A 21,996-nucleotide genomic window follows, 5' to 3' on the forward strand; every position below is an offset into this window, starting at 1 on the left:
CAATCAGCTCAGTGGTAAGGCTGGCCTTGATATAGACCATGAGGGCATATGAGACTGACATTCGAGAAACTCTTTAAGCATACAACAGTAGGAATATTCCACATTTTCCAAGCAGAAGGAGGGGGGATACAGGGACAAGTGATATAAAGAGTTGAATTGCAGATGGTTGAATTGCAGACAGCATGTAGTATTTCCCCATGTTGTTTCTTCAGTTACTGGCTCATTCTCAGAAAAAGTTTTGACTCTGGAAAACCTAGAAGAGTTTAGTTAACTTTATAAATGTTAATGGTTTGGCCTTTTTAAAAGCTTGTTTCCAATTTCCTGCAAACAGGTCTTTCTGTGGCTCAGCTGAGATTTAAGACCTTGCATAAGATCATGCCAGAAGCTACAGACAAGACTAGAGACCAGATAAGATGTTTTGATTTCCTTGCCTGAGTCTTAACCACAAAAACCCGTTTTCCCTTGTTGTTTGGAGAGGGGAGTGTTTTATTGAGCAAAGATTATCTCTACAGCTCAGCAAGCTAACTCAGAACGCTTGGTACAATGGGCTTCATCGTACTTGTGCTTGAATAGAATCATACTGGGGGGGGTGAGGGCAGGCTGATGGAAAAATACAATTGCATGTATAGATATATCTGTTAGAATTTCTTTTTAAAAAGAATGAAATGAAATGAAATATCAACAGAAGACAAAAAGAGCAAGAGACTGAGCTGATGCGCGCACTCTCTCTCTCTCTCTCAAACTCAATTTAGTTCAAAAGGGGCACAGTCCTGAATTTTTATCTCAGATTTACATAAGGATCTTGGAGCCTGCTAACGAACTGCTCCCATAAATATATATTTTGGGATAACTTGCTTATGATTCATATCATAAGCAAGTTATTATGATTCAGTATTCATGATGTATAGATATGAAGTTAAAGAACAACCACTATCAGTTTAATATACTTCTAGGCAACATGAGATTACAGGATTAGTTGAAAAAACAATTAGAAAGAAGTAATGGCCTCACCTGAAATTGAAATATTAGGTTGGAACATTAATTGGTAATAGCAGTTAGAAATAGAAAGATTGATACATATATTTTGGCTGCTACAAGCAATTGTTAAGCTAAGCATTGAAATAACAATGTTATCTTTAACTTAGACAGCAATTCTGAAATAAACAGTGGGGTTTACAAAATTTCATCCTCTCCTACCTCTTGACACTGGCTTCTAACACCACTTTTAATACATTTACCACTTGCTCCTGCAGGAGTGTTCTTTTCAATATTTCTTTATATTCAATATCTTGAAATTGTCCTGCTAATGAGGTACTTTTTTCTAAACAGACCACAACTCCCACAGTGCAGCTGTTAACTAGAAATAAAGGGATCTAAGATTTCTAATATGCAGAATACATCATGCAAAAGGCCAGACTGGAGGAATCCCAAGCCAGAATTAAGATTGCTGGAAGAAATATCAACAACCTCCGATATGCAGATGATACCACTCTGATGGCAGAAAGTGAGGAGGTATTAAGGAACCTCTTAATGAGGGAGAAAGAGGAGAGTGCAAAAAACGGTCTGAAACTCAACATCAAAAAACTAAGATCATGGCCACTGGTCCCATCACCTCCTGGGAAAACAGAAGGGGAAGATATGGAGGCAGTGACAGATTTTACTTTTTTGGGCTCCATGATCATTGCAGATGGTGACAGCAGCCACGAAATTAAAAGACGCCTGCTTCTTGGGAGGAAAGCGATGACAAACCTCGACAGCATCTTAAAAAGCAAAGACATCACCTTGCCAACAAAAGTCCGAATAGTCAAAGCTATGGTTTTTCCTGTAGTGATGTATGGAAGTGAGAGCTGGACCATAAGGAAAGCTGACCGCCGAAGAATTGATGCTTTTGAACTGTGGTGCTGGAGGAGGCTGTTGAGAGTCCCCTGGACTGCAGGGAGAACAAACCTATCCATTCTAAAGGAAATCAACCCTGAGTGCTCCCTGGAAGGACAGATCCTGAAGCTGAGGCTCCAGTGCTTTGGCCATTTCATGAGAAGAAAAGACTCCCTGGAAAAGACCCTGATGCTGCGAAAGTATGAAGACAAGAGGAGAAGGGAATAACAGAGGATGAGATGATTGGACAGTGTCACCGAAGCGACCAAGATGAATTTGACCCAACTCTGGGAGACAGTGGAAGACAGGAGGGCCTGGCGTGTTCTGGTCCATGGGGTCATGAAGAGTCGGACATGACTTAATGACTAAACAACAACATTTCTAAAAATTGTGAGGTCAGAAAAAATACTTTGTCCTAGTACACTGGCTCCCAACCTTGGGTAACCCGGGTGTTCTTGGACTGCAGTTCCCAGGAGTCTTCACTACCAGCTGTGCTAAACAGGTTTTCTGGGTGTTGCAATCCAAGAACTCTAGGGTTACCCAAGGTTGGGAACCACTGTCCTAGTATATATGATCTGTTCTACTTAACCATAGGGAAAGGAACACTTGTGCACTACAAACGATGCTGTCTGTATGCAAAACTGAAAGCCAGTAATTGTTCAACCACTTCCATGGAGGCAACTCTGCTGCCTACCACTGTAGAAGCTATTACAGAAAACAGAGTAAATGCATTGTATATGGAAACTTCTCTCTTCTGCTCTCAGCTTCCTTTCCTGCACGGCCAACCAATTTCTTAACTCAAGTGCTTCCCCTCCAAGGGATTGTCAGATAACCAAAAATTACTGGCTTCCAAACTCCCGTGCATAATTTAAATACTTATCAATGTTTGGAAAACTGGTTCTCATATCTGAAGCAATTTGAAACAAAGCCACACTCTGACTCAAAGAGGAAAAGGAAACTGAGATTATTTGCATGGATCCTCCCCCAAGCAGGGATTTCTTGATGTAACAGTTTTGAATGTCAGTGTCAGCTCTCCTTAGGTGATTGGCCACAATAGGAGCTCAGAAATCAAACTGAGATGGCAGATGTATACATACAGACTCCTTGTTATACTACAGGGCATACATTGCACTTTCCACCGAGTGAAATGGCTCCTCAGTGTAGAGGGAGCAGAATCTTACAGAACACCAATGTTCATACTTCTATATAGAAACACCCATATTTTTCTGTGGTCTATTGTGATTTCATCTCCCTCACCATATCACATCCCCCAATTTTCCAATTTAGAATGTGTATTTCTGAAAATGGGAGCTTGGGACGGATAAGGGATTCTGTTCATGTACTGCTCATCGCACTGCTCAACAGTCTTTCTTCATGAGCTATCTGATCTGGTCCATGACAACTATGGGCCTGACCCAAATGGTCCCACCCATGCTACAGGGCACACTTTAGACTTGGCTTTCTTTTTTGGAGTAGATGTTGGTGATCTGGGTGTAGAAGAAGTCTCTGTAGCTTTGTTGTAATGGACATATCATTACCTGATTCAATTGTTCAAATAACTTCATGAATGTGAGATACAGTGGTGTCTCAGTTTACGAATTTAATGCGTTCCCCGGGACATTTCATATTGCGAAAATTTTGCAAACCAAAATGCGGTTTCCTATAGGAATGCATGCGCAGGAGCGGTGCTATAAATCTCCCAGGTGCAATGCATCCTGGGGAAACTTGCTTCTTATTGTAAAAAAAAATTATGTAAACTGAGGCATTATTTTCAATGGACTTTCTTTCGTAAACTGAAAATTATGTTAACCGAGGTGTTCGTAAACCAAGGTACCACTGTATTGTGCTTTTGTACCCATCATTCAAAAAGTTAGAAAATGGCCCAATATCATGCCGCATTGCCATCAGGAAAAAGCATGTCAAGGTTTGCATTGCAAAGGTCAACCTGAATGTTGACAACACCAATGGCAACAACCAATCTACAGGATACCTCTTCTGTTCACTACCATTCACAAAGGAAACCATGCAAGAAAAAATCTCAGCGATGACATCTCCATTTATAAGCCTGCCTGAGTGTTAGGATCATCAGAGGAGGCCTTTCTCTCCATCCCATCACCTTCACAGGAGCATTTGGTGGAGACACAGGAGAGAGCCTTCTCTGTTGCTGCTCCCAGACTCTGGAACTCCCTCCCATGGGAGGCCAGTTTGGCACTTGTCTTTCCTGTCCTTCCACAAGGAGAGACCTTTCTCTTCAGGCACACTTTTGCTTTGTGACTGGGATCTATGTGTGCAATGATCTTAGCTATAAACACTGGGATAATGGAAGAGATATATTGCCCTCCTTTTGTACAGAAAACCTCTAAGCATTTCCTGCAACATTATTTATTTGAGAAAGCCAGGATCCAGATGCATGGAAGACTATTCCTAAATATTTATAGCTTGATATATGAATATGAATGCAGAGCCCTCAAAAGTCACTTTAAACCAATACTAGTTGAAAACAATAACACAGCATCATAAGGTTATGTGGATGCAGTGTTTGGCATAATGTATGGAGCACATTCTGCTTTTTTTGTACTGTATATTTGCTTGATGCTGGCCTTTGACCATAGTAAATTCAATTTCAATCTTCAACTTTTCAACCTAAGTGACTACCTGCTTGAGAAGGGTTTTTTCAATGGGATCATTGTGCCTTGTTGCTTTTCAATATGATGTTAGCATCGATTTTATTAATTGTGTTAATACAACATTTGTTTAATTTTTAAAAAATATTGCAGTAACGTATTGTTTTTAGCTTTTGACATTGTCTCTTTTTAATGATGTAAGCCAACTTGGGCCCTTTTTAGGAGGACGGCAAGAAATAAACAAACAAATTGTAGCTCCCAAGACTGCTAACAGAATGCATCTTTCTTCAGACATTCATACGTTGGTGAAGTTTACAGCGTGAATGTACACCCATTTTGGGAAAAAAATGCACAAAAGTTCACATTGTTTTCTATTTGTGCTCACCGAGAGACTGAAGAACAAGACAAACTTTCACAACTGACCATAGATGAATACACATTTAATTTCAATACATTTTAATGATTATTTAATGCTCCTTCAACAGGGAGCCTCTTGGTCCATTTGACAGTGGTAATACCTAGTGCTGTAAAATGGTCTGCTAAAATGCAAATCATTAAGAAACCAAGCCAACTGGATATCTGAAACCCTTCAAGGAAAGATGCTATATTATAAATAATAATGAATATTATTTTGTTGACTGTTATTATGTCCCATTTTTCAAATGGCAGAATGACAGATCTGGAAGGGGAAAAAACTACAATATGGTCTTGAAATGTGAATATTCTATGCAGCCAAATCTTTATCCTTTATGCTATAACCTCCTTAAGAAGTCATGTATTTTAATATGTTTATGCACAGTTCATCTACATTCTCCTTCTCTTCTTTCTTTTTCTTAAAAAATGTTCTGATCTTTGAGACAGTTGCAAAGATATAATTGGATCCCTAAGCCCATGTGAACCAAAATTATATATTCTTTTTCTTCTGTTGCTGTTTCTTGGCACTGAGTGCAAGGATGTTGGAACTTTCTGCCTGGTGGAACAGAAATATGTAAGGAGCACATTCACATCACAAAATATCTCCCATTCCCTGAGCACTTCATTCATATCCCTTGTAACTAAATAGATGGCTAATGAACAGATCAGTCTCTTCAGCCTTAGCCCCAAAATTGTCTAAAGTAACAAGAAGATCTTTAGATGGTTTCAGTAGTCTTGTTTCTGCATCAGCGAATGACTTGCCTCAAATGACTTGTTTGAGTCTGTTAAAACCTAAAGGTTTGGGATAAGAGGTAACTGTTTTCAAGTGTATGAAAGACAAAAGCCCTTTCCAAAATGATCATATCCATCATTGCCAGCACAGCCTAATCCTACCCCTACTGTTTGCTCCAAGCAAGCAGTGAGGAATCTAAAGATGAGAGGTTCCTCCTTAGCTGCTGGCTATGCATGTGAGCAAGGACTCAGATTTTCCTGGTCTCTTGCTCAAATGTAGCACCTACTCACAAGCTGTACATGAGCAGAAATCTACAGTATAATCTTTAGACTCATTCCAGCTCATGAGAAGAAAGCAACGATGGAGGTATGCAACTAGGTGGTCCCCTCTCACCAAGCTGACAATGCTCAATACAGAATTGCTGGATGAGTACTAGAGTTTTGCCAGTTTGTGGATAATGAAATGATGCAAAACATAAGGCGTTTATTCCTAGTGTGATGTTGCCCTTTGATCAAATTCTACTACAGAGTTGGAGGATATTATGTAGGATCTTCTCTGAAATAGTACTGTGTTCAAAATGCCCATGGAACACCACTTTTCCACAAATCACTGACTGACAGTACCTGCACAGTATATTCTTCTTTCTTTGATTCACTGATTCCATCGGGATAGCCAGGGCCCTCCTCTAATGTTAATCTCCATGCACTAATTCCATTAGTATCGTCTATTCTGTCCTGTTGTTACAGCCTACACCACATTAAAAGTAGGAAGCAACATGATCTTGGCATGTACTATGGTAATTCGTGAAAGATAAGTAACCTGGAAAATATTGTTGCACCTGTTGCTAAAATCTCTGTATATGGTCTCATGTATATATAACCACGTTGATATCCATGATCTCAAACAACAGTAATATTGTAAACAAATGAATCATTGCTATGGGCATCCCTAAACTTTGGAATGGGATAGATTATAGTGCATATACAATATGGACAAGTACATTTGTACATTTCATTTCTGCTAGGGATGTAAAACCTCACTTGTCTCATTCTTAGATATAAGAATAAAAAATGAATTATTCTTCTCACCTTTGAGAGGCTGAGATACTTTGCGTCCATCTCAATGGAAGGTTTTGAATTTTCCAGATTGACTTTTGTGCAAATAATGCACATTGCATGGCTAACCTATGATACCTGTTGCCTTGTCACATGGACTTCAAAAAATTAGAAGCACAAGATAGCTTGCTTGCATTTTTAGGTCACTCAACTATTTCTTCCGTGTTTGCTCTGTGTGTGTTTGTATGTCCATGTGCATGTGTGTTTTGCTTCACAAAGGGATAAAACCTGTCTTGTGTAGATATTTTATGCAAATCAGGGACAGCCTGTCTCATCAAGGGTGAAAGATTCAGTGAGATTTCTTTGTATGCTTAATTTCTGCAAGACCCTTAGACAAAGGGCAGCTGGACCCTCTGTGTATAATTATGTGAAAGCAATTTTCCTTCCTTCCTTCCTTCCTTCCTTCCTTCCTTCCTTCCTTCCTTCCTTCCTTCCTTCCTTCCTTCCTTCCTTCCTTCCTTCCTTCCTTCCTTCCTTCCTTCCTTCCTTCCTTCCTTCCTTCCTTCCTTCCTTCCTTCCTTCCTTCCTTCCTTCCTTCCTTCCTTGTTACATGATTTTACTTTTATTTCTGTTAAACAAATGTGGAACAAATACATAACACTTCAGTCACCATGGCAATAAATAACAAAGATCTTTTGGGTGAGCGTCTTTCTCAGCTACTGGCAGATGGAGCCATAAGGCTATTTAGCTTAATGTCATCTCTGACAGTGATCCTTGCATTATAGAGCATAGAAAAATAGTATTATTATCTTTTTTCCTTACTATTCATTCATTTATTTCTTAGATTTTTATACTGCCCAGTTAGTGCAAAGCACTATTCTGGATGGTTAAATCAACAAGGTCAAACAAACAAACAAAAAACCCCACAAAATCAAGTAATAAACAATGATAGTAAAAATACAAGAATAAAACAAATCAGCTCCCACATCACAAGACGAGCAAGATGAGAATATCAACCTATAACTGGATAGGCAGGGCAACTGGCAAGTTCATGTGAGATTGCCATCAAAAGCCTCTATGAAGAGCAGCTTCTTAAAGGTAGGCAGGGCAAGGGCCAGGCACAGCTGTACCAGGAGCCCATTCCAAAGGGCTGGTGCCACAACTGATAAGGCCTGATCTCTAGTAGATGTTGTTCTGGCCTCCCTCGGTGTGGCCACCTGGAGCAGCATGCCCTGAGAGGATCTGGGGGTGTAGGTCCATTTTCATGAGGAGAGGCAGTCCAACAAGTAATGGGGTCCAGAACTATGGACAGCTCTGTAAGTAAGCACTTAGACCTTAAAATGTTTAAAGTGATCTTTAAATGAAACATATAATATTGGCACCACACAATATGTAGAAGAATGTATAATATGAATGTGGCTTACGAAGTACCTGTAGATGGTAGTCTGAGTTATACACTGATACATATAAATTGGAATATTGTCAATCTGGGTCTAGAACTACACATTGTTGCAATGTGTTGAATTTCTAAGGGAAAAGCATTCCACATGGTGGGTACTACAACACAAAATACCTTCTCTTAAACTATTGCAGGCTGGGCCTCAGAAGTATGGTGCACCCTCAGGTCATCATCGTTTAGTCGTTTAGCCGTGTCTGACTCTTCGTGACCCCACAGAACAGAGCACGCCAGTGCCTCCTATCTTCCACTGCCTCCCGGAGTTGGGTTAAATTCATGTTGGTTGTCTCGATGACACTGTCCAACTATCTCATCCTCTGTCATCCCCTTCTCCTCCTGCCGTCACACTTTCCGAACATCAAGGTCTTTTCCAGGGAGTCTTCTCTTCTCATGAGATGGCCAAAGTACTGGAGTCTCAGCTTCAGGATCTGTCCTTCCAGTGAGCACTCAGGTTTTATTTCCTTTAGAATTGATAGGTTTGTTCTCCTTGCAGTCCAGGGGACTCTCAGGAGCCTCCTCCAACACCACAATTCAAAGGCATCTCAGGTAGGCCTCTCCAAATTATGAACTGAATGCCTATAAGGGAGAAAGCAGGCTCTAAGGTCCCCCAAGCTCCAATTGCTTAACAGACAATACTTTATAGCCGGCTAGTAGGAAACCAGTTCCTTCACTTCAGGTATTCTTTGCTTCCAATACGTCACCCTTGCTTAGAGTTTTCACCAAGTGATTCTGCAGCTACCAGTGTGTGGGATATTCTGTGAGTTGTAGTCCAGAAAGCTATCTTCGCCAAGCTCTTATACAGGGTTATTTTAACATTTCCCAGGTTTATATTATTTATTTATATAAATAAGGTGACCTATTTTGCCAAAGGGAGATAGAATAATGATGATGAAAGCATAGACATAATCTACAGCATTTTTTTTTTAAAAAATAAACTTAATTACTTTATTCCAAACGTTATTGAGAACAGCCATCACCTCATGATAGAGTTTGTGCTATCAGACTGGAGGGGCTAATGGCTTATACTTTCCTATAACTCTCCAGCCCACTACTATCAGCTCTGGCTTATAGTAGTTTTCCCAAATCTCTGGCAGAGATTGATCCCAGCATACAGCTTTGCACCATTTTAACTAGGATTTTTGGTATTCATTCAATGTGTTCAGCCACTGAGCTATGGTTTCTCCTATATCTTTCATAAAGAGAGATATTTGTGTGCACTTGCAAAAAGTAGTAACATTTAGAACCAAAATTTCCTCTAATTTATGGTCTTCATCCATTCTTGAACTAGCAGTCTGCCTAAAAACAAACCACTGAGAAATAAATCTAAGGTGAGAGGTACCAAACAGGCCCCATCTGCTTTTAGATTTTGCACAGTGTCCTCTCCTTCCCTCTGCTGCAGCAAGAGACTGATGTAATTAAGGACTGAGGAGAGGGCTTTACATCTGTTTTGCCCTACATCCTTTCCCACAGAAACACTATAAAAGGGCTTTGTGGTTGTTACAAACAATATGAATTCAAGTACTGTTGAGGGTCAATTGTCAAAAGCTGACCTAAAGAAATTTCCAGTCTATAAGAAGGGAGATTGTCCCGAAATTTTCTTTTCCCTTTATGAGAGAACGTGTACAGATTTTTCTATAAAGGAGTCAGAAAAAATGACAATTTTGAGATCATTAATTAGTGGAAGCCTGGCTGAGGTGTACGCTGAAATGCCTATTGAGTTAATAAAGGATTATTCTGAGTATAAAAAGATTGTATTTGCCCGTCATGGCATCAATGCTGAACAGCTTAGGCAAAGATTCAGATCACTCACCAAAAAACCAGATGAAACATTCACGCAGTTAGGAGCAAATTTAGCTAGATATTTGGATAAATGGTTGGCACAGGAGGGAGTGCAGACATTTCAAGAATTGAAAGATATTATAGGGCTAGAGCAGTTTTATTCTCTTCTACAGGGGGAATTAAAATTTCAAGTCAAGGAAAGGCAGCCTAAAAACTTGAAAGAAGCCACAGAGATTGCAGATTTTATAACACAGATCAGAAAACCAATATATTCTGAGGGGAAAAATGTGAGGAAGACAGGGGAAAATTATAATAGATTCTCTCAGGGACACGTTAGGAGCCAGCAGGGTGGAGGTAGCCATTTTGGAGGGAAGCCCTCAGAGCAGAAACAACAGAGAACTCAAAATTTGGAGGGAAAGGGAAAATTTGATGAGAAATACTCTTGGAACAGCAAAAAAATGTTACTACTGCCAAGAAAAAGGAGATTTGGTCTCAAATTGTGAAAAACTAAAACACAGGAAGGAAAATTTACCTCAGAATATGAGTGTAAACAAGCCAAAAGCTGTTTATTGTGTTCAGAAGGAACAGAGAACTCCCCCGCTGGAAGGGACCATTGCCATAGCAACACCAGCACAACTTGATACAACAGCTGAGTGCTGTGATGAAAGTATCCCTCTGGCTGAAATAAAACACTGTCTTCTGGTTAGAACAAATTCTCAACTTTTTGAGGCAGCTGGAGATAATATTGGGATTTTTGATCACAACTATTTAGCCCTAAGGGACACTTGCTCACAGGTGACCTTGTGTCATCCTGATATCATACCCCAGGAGTATATATTACCTCAGGAGAGTCTGACAATCAAAGGAATAGGGGAAGAGTTAATCGTTTTGCCAGTAGCTGAAGTTTTTGTGCGTTATAAAGGATGGCAGGGAAATTGGAGAGTGGGGATTTCTTCGCAACTGCCAGCCGCTGTTCTTGTGGGAACAGACTTGGCTGAACATGTTAAGAGGGTGTTAGTTCTTACACGTTCACAAGACCAAACAGAGACAGCTAAAGAAGTTACTGATGTTCAGGAGGTGAGAGAAAATGAGGGTAGACAAGAAGCAGAAGCAGTTACACTTGAGTGACCTAAAAGCAGTATATTTTCACAAGAACAAAAAGAAGATCTTACTTTAAAAAGTTGTTTTGAAAAAGTGACAGGAGTGCAGTTAACCCCTGAAACTCCAGAGAGGTTCCACATCAAGCAGGGAATATTATATAGAGAGACACTGATGAATATCTCAAAGGGGGAGATGGGATTCGAAGTCAGATAGTGGTGCCTGTAAAATATCGCCAGATGATCTTAGAAAGGGGGCACTCTGACATATTTGCTGCACAGTTAGGAGTAAACAAGACTAAGCAAAGGATCACACAAAACTTTTATTGGCCTGAGATAGGGAAGCAAATTAAAAACTTCTGCCAAAGATGCGATGTTTGCCAGAGACAGGGTAACAACTGTGACAGAACCAAAGCCAAGTTTTGCCCATTACCCGTGATCTCTACTCCATTTAAATGCATAGGTGTGGACATTGTAGGGCCATTGCCAAAGGTCACAAAGAGGGGGAACAGATTTATTCTCACTATTGTGGACCATGCCACTAGATATCCTGAGGCTATTCCCTTAAGTAACATAGAGACCAACACAGTAGCTGATGCCTTAGTAAGTTATATGTCTCGGATGGGCTTTGCTTCAGAAATAATAACAGATTTAGGAGCATCTTTTACTTCTAAGCTCATGAAACGATTATGGCAAATCTGTGGGATTAAACATTTAGAAACCACCGCCTATCATCCTCAGAGCAATGGGTTAACTGAAAAGTTTAATGGGACCCTAATGAGAATGATCAGAGCTTACTTGGCAGAAAATCCAAACAACTGGGATCAGAAATTGCAATCACTATTATTCGCTTATAGATCAGTGCTACAAGCCAGTACAGGTTTTAGCCCATTTGAACTTTTATTTGGGAGGAAAGTGAAGGGACCACTTGAGTTAATTAAACAGAATTGGGAACAGATCACAGAAGATGATCCACAAGATGTAGTTACCTACATAGACGCTAATGAATGACCTGAAAAGGAATTTAGATTTAGCTTCAGAAAATCTACATGCACAGAAAACTAGACAGAAAACCTGGTACGATAAAAAGGCGAGGGAAAGACAGTTTAGCCCTGGAGATGAGGTACTTTGGTTAAAACCTTTCAAAGGGAACAAGCTACAATTAAATTGGGCAGGACCATATATAACTACATTATTGAGGAAGAAGAACACCAAGGCAGGAGGGTAGTTCATGTTAATGCTCTGAAACCTTACTATAGGGAGGAACAGAGAGTTTTATTCGCGATGAAAGCTGCTGATAGGGAGGAACATGACTTGCCTTATTGGGAAGGTAGGGGTGAAGTTAGGTACAACCCAGAGGAGGTGAGAATCAGCCCTGCACTCACCCTAGATCAGCAGAGAAAACTGAAATCGCTAGTTACCAAATATTATAAGGTCTTTTCAAACAAGCCTGGGTTAGCTAAGGGAGTGATGCATAGGATCCATACTGGAGATGCACCCCCGCAGGCAGTAACCCCATACAGAGTAACAGGACCATATAAGGACAAGGTGTGCAAGGAGTTGGATGAAATGCTCAAGGAGAATATCATTGTACCATCTTCTAGCCCTTGGTCTGCTCCGATAATTCTGGTTGATAAGCCAGATGGAAGTGTTAGGTTCTGTGTTGACTATAGGAAACTAAACCTTGTGACCAAACCTGATGTGTACCCTATGCCCAGACTGGACAACCTGTTTGAAACTATAGGGGGTTGTCGATACATCTCTTCATTAGACCTAGTTAAGGGTTTTTGGCAGGTGAGGATTGATCCTAGAGATCAAGAGAAGACCGCTTTTTGTAGCCCTTTCGGTTTATTTGAGTTTCGAGTCCTCAGTTTCGGCCTAAGGAATTCGCCAGCCACGTTCCAAAGGCTGATGGACCAGACTTTACAAGGGCTCAGTGATTTTACAGTAGCCTACATAGATGACATAGGTATCTTCAGTAACACCTGGGAAGATCACCTAAGACACCTAGAAGTAGTACTGCAGAGGTTAAGTGCGGTAGGGCTAACTGTGAAAGCAAGCAAATGCCAGCTGGGTAGCCCAGAAATAAAGTATTTGGGTCATGTTGTAGGGGGAGGAGTAATCAAGCCCCTGGAAGCAAAGGTAGAGGCAGTACGTGATTGGCCTAGACCCAATACCAAGAAAAGAGTAAGATCATTTCTTGGTCTGATAGGCTACTGTAGGAAATTTATTCCTAGGTTCAGCGAGATGGCAGCGCCGCTGACCGAGCTGACGAGGAAGAAGACTGATGACCACATCCCATGGACCAGTGACTGCGAGGAGGCATTCCAGAAGTTGAAGGAGGCGCTAATCCACTATCCAGTGTTGCGTGCCCCAGACTTCGACCGAGAGTTTATCGTGTACACAGATGCATCCAACGCCGGGATAGGAGCTGTCTTGTGTCAAGCTGATGACAACGGAGACCAGCATCCAGTGTCCTACCTTAGTAAAAAGCTTCAGAAAGGAGAGAGACACTTAGCTACCGTGGAGAAAGAGTGTCTTGCCATTGTTTATGCGGTTCAGAAGTTATCGCCATACATCTGGGGGAGACATTTTATCCTTTGTACGGACCACTCCCCACTGAGGTGGTTAAAGACTATGAAAACCCACAATAGTAAACTGATGAGGTGGGCCTTGCTGTTACAGGATTTCGACTTCGAGGTTAAGGTAGTCAAAGGGACGATGAACTGTGTGGCTGACGCCTTATCCCGAAGACCAGAAGAGTGAAGACAACCAGATGGACTTTGTAAATTGGCTAAAGTGGTTTAACTGTTTATGAATATGGGTTTGTTGAAATGTTGTTCTGTATATGTATATGGAAATGAGTTATTGTGTGTAAGTATTTTTTTGATGAGCAGAACAATTTAAGTGTATGTTGAATATTGATGATAAGTATTTGAAATGGAAGAAATGCTGTAATGTGTTGTGATGTTCTAGAGTGAAAAGATGATTAATGTGGTAAGTATTTGGGTAATGTAATTTTATGGAAATGTGTTGACTCTACTCCTAGTTTGCTTCTCAGACATAAGGACACCAGTTTTGCATTGCTCTATTTTGAGCAACAGCAGAGATGTTAAAGAGAGGAAAAAAAATCCTTGTTACTCTTCTCAGTTGGAGATGAGGAATCTTGTGGACCCTCCAGTTTCTTTGTTGAGGCAACATGTAAAGTCAAGACATCCTAGCTTCCTGAGAACAAGAAATTTAGCAAGCATTCTTTACATCTCCAGTGATTACTCCAGGACTCCTGTGGCATGTGGGTGCCTTTACTGAACAGATTTTCTCTCTATTAATTTCCCACCCCACTGTGACGACATGGTTGCTCAGAGAAGGGACTCTGAAGGGGATCTGACTCAGTGGGCAGTTCTTTTTATTAAACATATGTGTTTCTTTGCAGTGAGGATTTGTCTACTTTTAAAACAGTCCTTGCTTTCATGCACTTAAGTCTTATGCTTTTACAGCCTGCTCCCCAGCTTCAATGTCTCTTGAGCACTAATGCCATACCATAGAACCCATTTATGAAGCTTTCAGTCAGAACTTTTAATTGGTTTAAGAAAATGTGACTATATAAATAGGTAGGCTCTAAACCAGATCCTTTTGGTGGCAATCAAAATCTTAACATCAGATTAGAGTGGCAAATCCATAGTGCTCTAAAATCTTATTGTGCTTATTTCTATACCAACACAGTTCAGATTTCTTATTAACTCTGGGGTCGTTATTTGTCCTTGTGATTCTCTTTGTACCATCTATATATTGTAAACTCTCTTTGAACAATAGTAGAAACCTATTCCAGCCTTCTAATAGACTCCAAAAAAAATCTTTGAATAACGCTCCCTACATCCAGACAGTGCTATCTTACACTTTGAGTCTTCCTTTTGGCCACCCTTCCCACCTACATTTTTTCCCCAGGAAAACACAAGAGTGGGGTTGCAGGCACACATCCAAAGCGAGCTGTCTGGACCCAGTACACAAGTATCAAGTAGCTGGGATGAGGGTAAGTTTTCTCTGGATCAGGCCAACACAAATGAAAGAGAGAAATCACTTGATGAGACACAGCTGGAGGAGGCACGTCAATGAGAATAAAAGGGCAGGACTATCTCTGAAGAAGAAGATGCAAGAGATGAGAATACTGGAAACTGTTTATCTTTACTTGGTTTGTTTGTTTGTTTGTTTGTTTGTTTGCTTGCTTGCTTGCTTGCTTGCTTGCTTGCTTGCTTGCTTGCTTGCTTGCTTGCTTGCTTGCTTGCTTGCTTGCTTGCTTGCTTGCAACAGGAGTCAGAGACTCCAGCCATGTGCTTGGACAAGGCTATGTTAACCTGGACACCATTACATCCCTGGAGAGGCAAGTGATAGACAGGACTGGTGGAGATGAGCTGTCAAGCCTGACTTCTTTTGTTCCTCTATACGAGTCTTTCCTAAGAGGGCTACTTCTTGGTTCTCTTCATCTCCAGAACCTGTACTCTCAGGAATTCTAGTGAAGGTAACTGAGTCCACAAGATGACAAGCCCAAGGGTTTAGAAACTGTAATTCTATGGGGAGAAAGGCAGGGTAAAGTGATGTTGTACTACAAGAAAAGAGTTTCTGGGTCAAGAAGCTAACTTGGAACCCATAGAGTTTTTGCTGGGGGACCACGGCCCCACAGGAACTGCAGGGGGGGCTGGTACAGTGCAGTGCAAGAAAAAAGTAAGTAGCAATTGCTAGGAAAAGAACTGAATTCTTGCTCTGTGTATTCCACAACCAGACTTCAAATAGGTTGGCACAGCTCTACTGTTGAACATCAGAGCGAGAAAGAGCTAGAAAAGGAGAACACCTACGAATCACAAATAGGTTTTTGGGTTTTTTATTTTGTTGTTGTTGTTTGAGGGGGTTTTTTGGCCCTTTAAAGAGGAAAAAACAATAAATGCAGATAGCAGTAGTCAGGAGAAGAAATGGGGCACGAACCTCTGTACAAACAGATGTTTGGTGGTTCTCAGCCCCAACTCTTGCACCCACTCCAAGGGAGCACTCAGAAGAGGCAGGGCAGGGAATCTGGGACAGTGTTGCTGAGTGGGCACCTGCTGGAGAAGGTAAGGCTGGGAACCACCTAACACTTGTTCATCCAAAGGACAAACCAGCAAGTAGTTTGTGCCCATCTCTAGTCAAGAGGTAGGCCTGCTTATAATTTTAAATGGCTTAATTTTATTTTGTATTTAGGCTGTAGAAGCACTTCTAAGAAACAGGTTTCCTCCTTAAAACAGGGGCTCTTGTTTACATTCTTCTCCTTTGCTTTTACCATTTGTCTCCTATAAATGATCAAAAATAAATTTGAAAGACACTTTTGTCAAGATCACATTGATTACAGCCAATGTAAATGCCCCCAGATAAAGACAGACAGTGAAGAAGAAATACTCTAAGGTATGGGGTAGCCCATCCTTCTTTCCGTCTTGCTACCCAGCTGGTCATGTAGCCCTTTCAGGAATGTGGACAGCAGAGTCAATTGGCTCTTGCTGTAAAAACATTGTTCATTTGCTACCTGTAAATAGAGAGCTTATGCCAGTACAAAGAGGGGAGAAAGAAGAGGGAAAATGAGACAAAAATATTTATTTACTTATTTATTAAAAATTATTTTATTTAAAATATTTTTATCTAACTTTTCTCCAAGGTGGCAAAGGATCACAAAACTTGTCTCTATCTTTGTTTCTCTTTCTCCTTCCATAACTCTCCCTTTGCAAGCTGTAAGCAGGAACCACTGGCTGATCCATTCCCCCCCCCCCCCCGGAATTATTCGTTTGCAAGGATTCATACTTGTAAAAAAAAAATAGCCCTGACAATTGTTTTATATTTGGGTGAGAAGTGGTTAACTGATGGGGGAAAAAAGGAGTCAGCTTCTGAGACTTTCTTCTGGCTTGGTATCTTTTTTTTTTTTTTTTGCCCTCAAAAAACCCCACACTTTTATAAACTGTAAAGAAGGAAAGGTGCAGTAATGGAGAAATATTTTGACTTTATTTATTTGTTTATTTATTTATCACAGAGAAAAAATGTCTTGGTTAGGGTGAAATGGAAACTAATTCAAATTACACCAGGATTCCCTGCTGTAATTTATCACAGCTGGTTAAATTTTAAAGTAAAAGCAAAACCCACATTATCTGGGAGTCTAACATTTAATTGTGTTTAAGTAAAGTAGATTACTGAATGGAAGCCACATTAAGATCTAATAACATTTGTGGAAAATGGCCTGTCTGGCTCTGCTTTTTATTTATTTATTTTACAAGTACATTGCAGAGAAAATATGCCTACAAGAAGAACATGTGGATGCCTGCAAATGTGACAAATATTTTTGCAGGGGACATTAATCAGATGAAATGTAAAAGGCATTTGCTTCTGGCCTTAAACTCTTTAGTCTGGAATGAATAACATTGGAAATCAGTCAGACTGTAGCCTTGAAGTGATATGGAGTGTGTGGAAATACATATCCTCTCAGCTAAAGGAATTGGTTTCCATGTTTATCATTCAGAACATCTGGATTAATGTGGTTTCTACTGAACTTTCTTGTGGAAACCTACCAATCATTGCAAAGTTGCTTTAAAATAATGAAGAAGATGAAGAACAGATTTCTCCAAATGCTCCTGGGTTTGGAGAACGTTAAGTACTACTCCTAAATGTTTAACAGAAAATCATTAATTTGGTTTTCTGAAATTATAATACTGGATACTTCAGCACATTTGCTTGTATTAAAATTTGATATGAATGGAAGTAATTTGCAATTGAAATTTAAAGAAAGGAATACTTCAGTAAGACAAAATATAATTTAAATAATTTTAAAAGAGATTTGTAAAAGAGATTGCTGCTTTTGCTGTTGTTGTTTTAGCAAAGATTGGCTGTGGGAACAGCTTTTGTCTTTTTTCAGGAGATTGGTGATCAGCATGTTTTTGTTGTTATAAGGGGGGAGATATTATCTGTCACTCTGGTTAATGGGTGTCATTAGCTGGTCTTTTTTGTGCAATGATCCCTGGCCCTTGTGGCTGGGTAGAGTTCATTGACCTTTTGCAGGTTGTATTTTTCAGTGTTGGAAGCCAGGTCTTGTTTAGTTTTAGGCCTTCTTCCTTTTTGTTGAAGTTCTGTTTATGCTTATGAATTACAATGGCTTCACTGTGCAGTCTAACATGCAGATTGTTGGTGTTGTCCAGTACTTCAGTATTCTGAAATAGAATTTCATGTCCAACTTTTTTAGGGCATGTTTAGCTACTGCCAATTTTTCCGGTTATTTTCGTCTGCAGTGTCTCTCATGTTCTTTGATTCTGGTGTGGATGCTGCGTTTTGTGGTTCCAATATATACCTGGCCCCAACTGCAAGGTATCCAGTATACTCCTGAAGTGGTGAGGGGGTCTCTTTTGTCCTTTGCTGACTGTAACATTTGTTGTATTTTTGTGGTGGGTCTGAATACTGTTTGTAGACTTTTTTTTTCAAAAGTTTCCCCATGCAGTCAATGAACTCTTTGATGTATGGTAGAAATAGTTTATTTGTGGGTGGCTGTTTTTCCTCTTCAGCTTGGTGGTGTTTTGTTGGTTTGATAGCTCTTTTGATTTCATTCTTGGAGGTAAGAGGAGGAAAGGCAATTCGAAATTAAACAATTAGAAATAAGGTGGAGCATAAAGTGGTTTTATGTTGCCTCACTCTGAAGAAAGCAGTATTGAGGAATAAGTACAATGTTCCTCTTGGAGCCTCCATTGGTTCTCCACACTATCCTACTTCATTTCTCCAATGAAGATGACAGAGTGTAGGAAACAAAGATGGCAGGCAGCCTCCTAAATTTCTCTTTCCTACGTAGCTTGTTGTTCAGAGGAAAGAGGATGAAGAACTCACATGTACTCTTGTCCTAGGCTTGGCTTTGGTGTGCTTTGAAATCTTTGAGTGACTGAGGCAAGGGACTCAGAATCTATCACTGAATCAGGGCTATGTGGGTTGAAGGCCAGGTTCATAGGTGCAGCCCTTGCTGGCAAGGTGAGATCCCTGGCAGGTGAATCTGAGCTGCTTGTGGATTTAACCTTTGATTTCATGGCAGGCACCAGCCATCCCTTCCTGTGCAACAGTTTCTGCCATTTCCCTGTGCACCAAATCTGTTTGTACAATCATTCCTCCTGATCTTGCAACCTTGATCCCATAGCCATAAAAATATTAGTCCCGTTCCCCTAGAAGTTAGTTAGTTTGTTTATATGCTGCCCATCTGGCATCCAAAGCCACTTTAGGCGGTATACAACAAATAACAAAAATTGTCTTGTCTTTCTCCTATTTGAGAATAGGATATGTATATAGAATATATCTATAGATATAGGATGTGGTGTCACATCTGGATAATTAAAATGGGAGAGAGCAGCTGTTATGAAAACCTAAACTATATCTCTGAAAAACAAACATAAAGCAGCATCTGCTTTAAAGCACAGAAAGGGAAGCCACGAGGCGCAGTGGTTAAACTGCTATACTGCAGCCAAAACTGTGCTCAATCCCAGGTAGCGTCTCAAGGTTGACTCAGCCTTCTATCCTTCCGAGGTCGGTAACATGAGTACCCAGCTTGCTGGGGGGGGGGGCAATGTGTAGTCGGCATAATTAACTTGTAAACCGCCCAGGGAGTGCTTGAAGCACTATGGAGTGGTATCTAAGCAGGACACTTTGCTTTATAAATCACATCCTTATATATGAAGTGGGACCGAAATTCATCTACAGAATAGTCCTTTATATACATACTCAGAGGTAGGTTCCATTGATTTCACTGGGGCTTACTTAAAGTAGGAAAATATTTCACTGCAGCCTTAATCAGGTATTTACCAGAATGAAAGTTTGCTTGTAGTGCCCAGCTACTACAGAATAAAAGGCTAGGAATAGATTTTCTCAGCTCCAGGGTTTTGCTCTGGAGTGGCATCTTAAATTGTTGTTGTTAATTTAAGAAGTTCAATTCCACATTAAAAAGATGTCTGTCTGGGCAGGCAGAGTGATGGCACTTCCATTCTTAAAAATTAAGATTCATGTTTGAAGATCGTCATGAAGCAACTATTCTATGCTGAGTGACACATGGTTTAATGCATTTTAGAGGCATGTGTGTGTGTGTGGAATTCCCTGTGATACTGATGAAGAAAAAGAGAGCTATGTACTGAATTAAAACCAAGGCTTATGACCATCAAGGAAATCCAAATATCCTGAGTGATAATAATCAGCCCAGCTGGTTGGATAGCTCAGTGAACTGAAGTACCTGACTATGAAGTCAGAGGTTGGGGACATGATTCTCCACTGTGCTTCCAGGAGGTGAGACAGCCTTGGACAAGCTATGAAGTCTCCGAGAGCCCCCCAGAGGAAGGCACTTGTAAAGCACTTCTGAGTAGGAAAGCTGGGCAAGCTGAGCTGGCTACAAGTTGGCAACAACTTGATCACATTTAATTAATTAACAGCCATCCTTGTTATTAAGCTGGTATTTCTCAGGTGGCATGGAAAAGGGGTTTAAACCCTTCAAAGTTTACCATAACACCAAGAAAGCTGCACTCAGCTCACCCAATAATTGTTCCATGGTGCTACCGCAACCTTCATAATATATAAAGCAAATTCATTAGACTCTACTGTCGTAAATAATCAGTGACTTTGGAACAGCAGTCAAGCCATCAATAGAGAAGTCAGAATGCTTCACCCATGAATTCAGAGCTCAGGTTTAAATACAGTATGGAACATCTAAGGAGAAAATAATAGTGGCTGGTCTGGTGAGGTACTAATATAAGAGCCAAATGATTAGTCACATCTCATCTTCTAATACTTTATAGAAAATCCTATCACAGAGTTTGTCTTTTGTGGCTTCGCCACCTTCAGTAGCTTTAAAGTTTAACACAATGGGCTCCGAATGAAAATTACAGGGGCCCACATGGTATTAATATTCAATCTGAATTGTGTTCTTTCTTTTAAAAAAATTAGGTGGAGAAGGTTTGTTTAGTTGTTGTTTAGTTGTTAAGACCTGTCTGACTCTTTGTGATGCCATGGACCAGAGCACGCCATCTGCAGTGATCATGGAGCTCAAGAAAGTAAAATCTTTCACTGCCTCCATATTTTCCCCTTCTATTTGCCGGGAAGTGATGGGACCAGTGGCCATGATCTTAGTTTTTTTTTTTATGTTGAGCTTCAGACCATTTTTTGTGCTCTCCCCTTTCACCCTCATTAAGAGTTTAGTTTAGTTTATTCAGTAGAAAGTATCCAACAAATGGAATACGATAAGGCCAAGAGTAATCTTAGGCAGCGTATTATTGAGACAGAAAGGCAGCAGGATCTTGGTATTGTTAGAAATAGGTTTACAGTTGACAACGTATTGCTCCCACTGAAACCGGCAAAATATCTCTACTTACCTCTAACACCTAAACAACGCAAAGCTCTTACTTTGGCCCGCTTCAATGCACTTCCGTCAGCAGTCCAGGAAGGGAAGTATAACAACATCCCTTACACTAAGCGTTTATGCCCCTGCAACTCTGGTGAGATTGAATCTATCTCCCACGTATTACTACATTGTGCTTTTTATTCTGATATTCGAGAAGTCCATGTTAACCCTTACATAAGGGCATTTCCTGGATGAACAGAGGCACACTACATACTGCTTTTGCTGACAGGGCGTTGCCCTGACAGATATACTGGGCTAAATTCAGATATGATGACAAAAGTAGCCAAATTCTGTGCTGCTGCAATTAAAACCCAGGAAGCAAAGGTTCCACCTAGAGCGCAGCTATAGAATCTGTAAATTGGTATATAAATTGGTAATGTTCACACGGGCTCTACGAGCTTCAAAGTAATTTTGGCATTCAATGTAAGCTGTAATAGGACATAGATAAGGCCTATGATAGGGAGTAGGAGATATTCACTAAGATGTTTGAATGTGGTTATATGTATATGGATGTTTTTAGTCCTTTGGTGTTTTAGTATTTTT

The 21,996-nt window shown here is 40.3% G+C and overlaps 1 long non-coding RNA gene across 1 annotated transcript in view; it reads left to right on the top strand.

The window, feature by feature from the left end:
* Window positions 1-15,157: 15,157 nt before the first annotated feature.
* Window positions 15,158-21,996, top strand: part of LOC140704146 (uncharacterized) — a 44,102-nt gene continuing 37,263 nt past the window's right edge. Inside the window, exon 1 of the long non-coding RNA XR_012083272.2 lies at window positions 15,158-15,411. This is a non-coding gene — a long non-coding RNA (uncharacterized LOC140704146). The remainder of the gene's footprint in view (window positions 15,412-21,996) is intronic.

This window comes from Pogona vitticeps, chromosome 2 (assembly GCF_051106095.1).
Source record: "Pogona vitticeps strain Pit_001003342236 chromosome 2, PviZW2.1, whole genome shotgun sequence".
Taxonomy (NCBI): domain Eukaryota; kingdom Metazoa; phylum Chordata; class Lepidosauria; order Squamata; family Agamidae; genus Pogona; species Pogona vitticeps.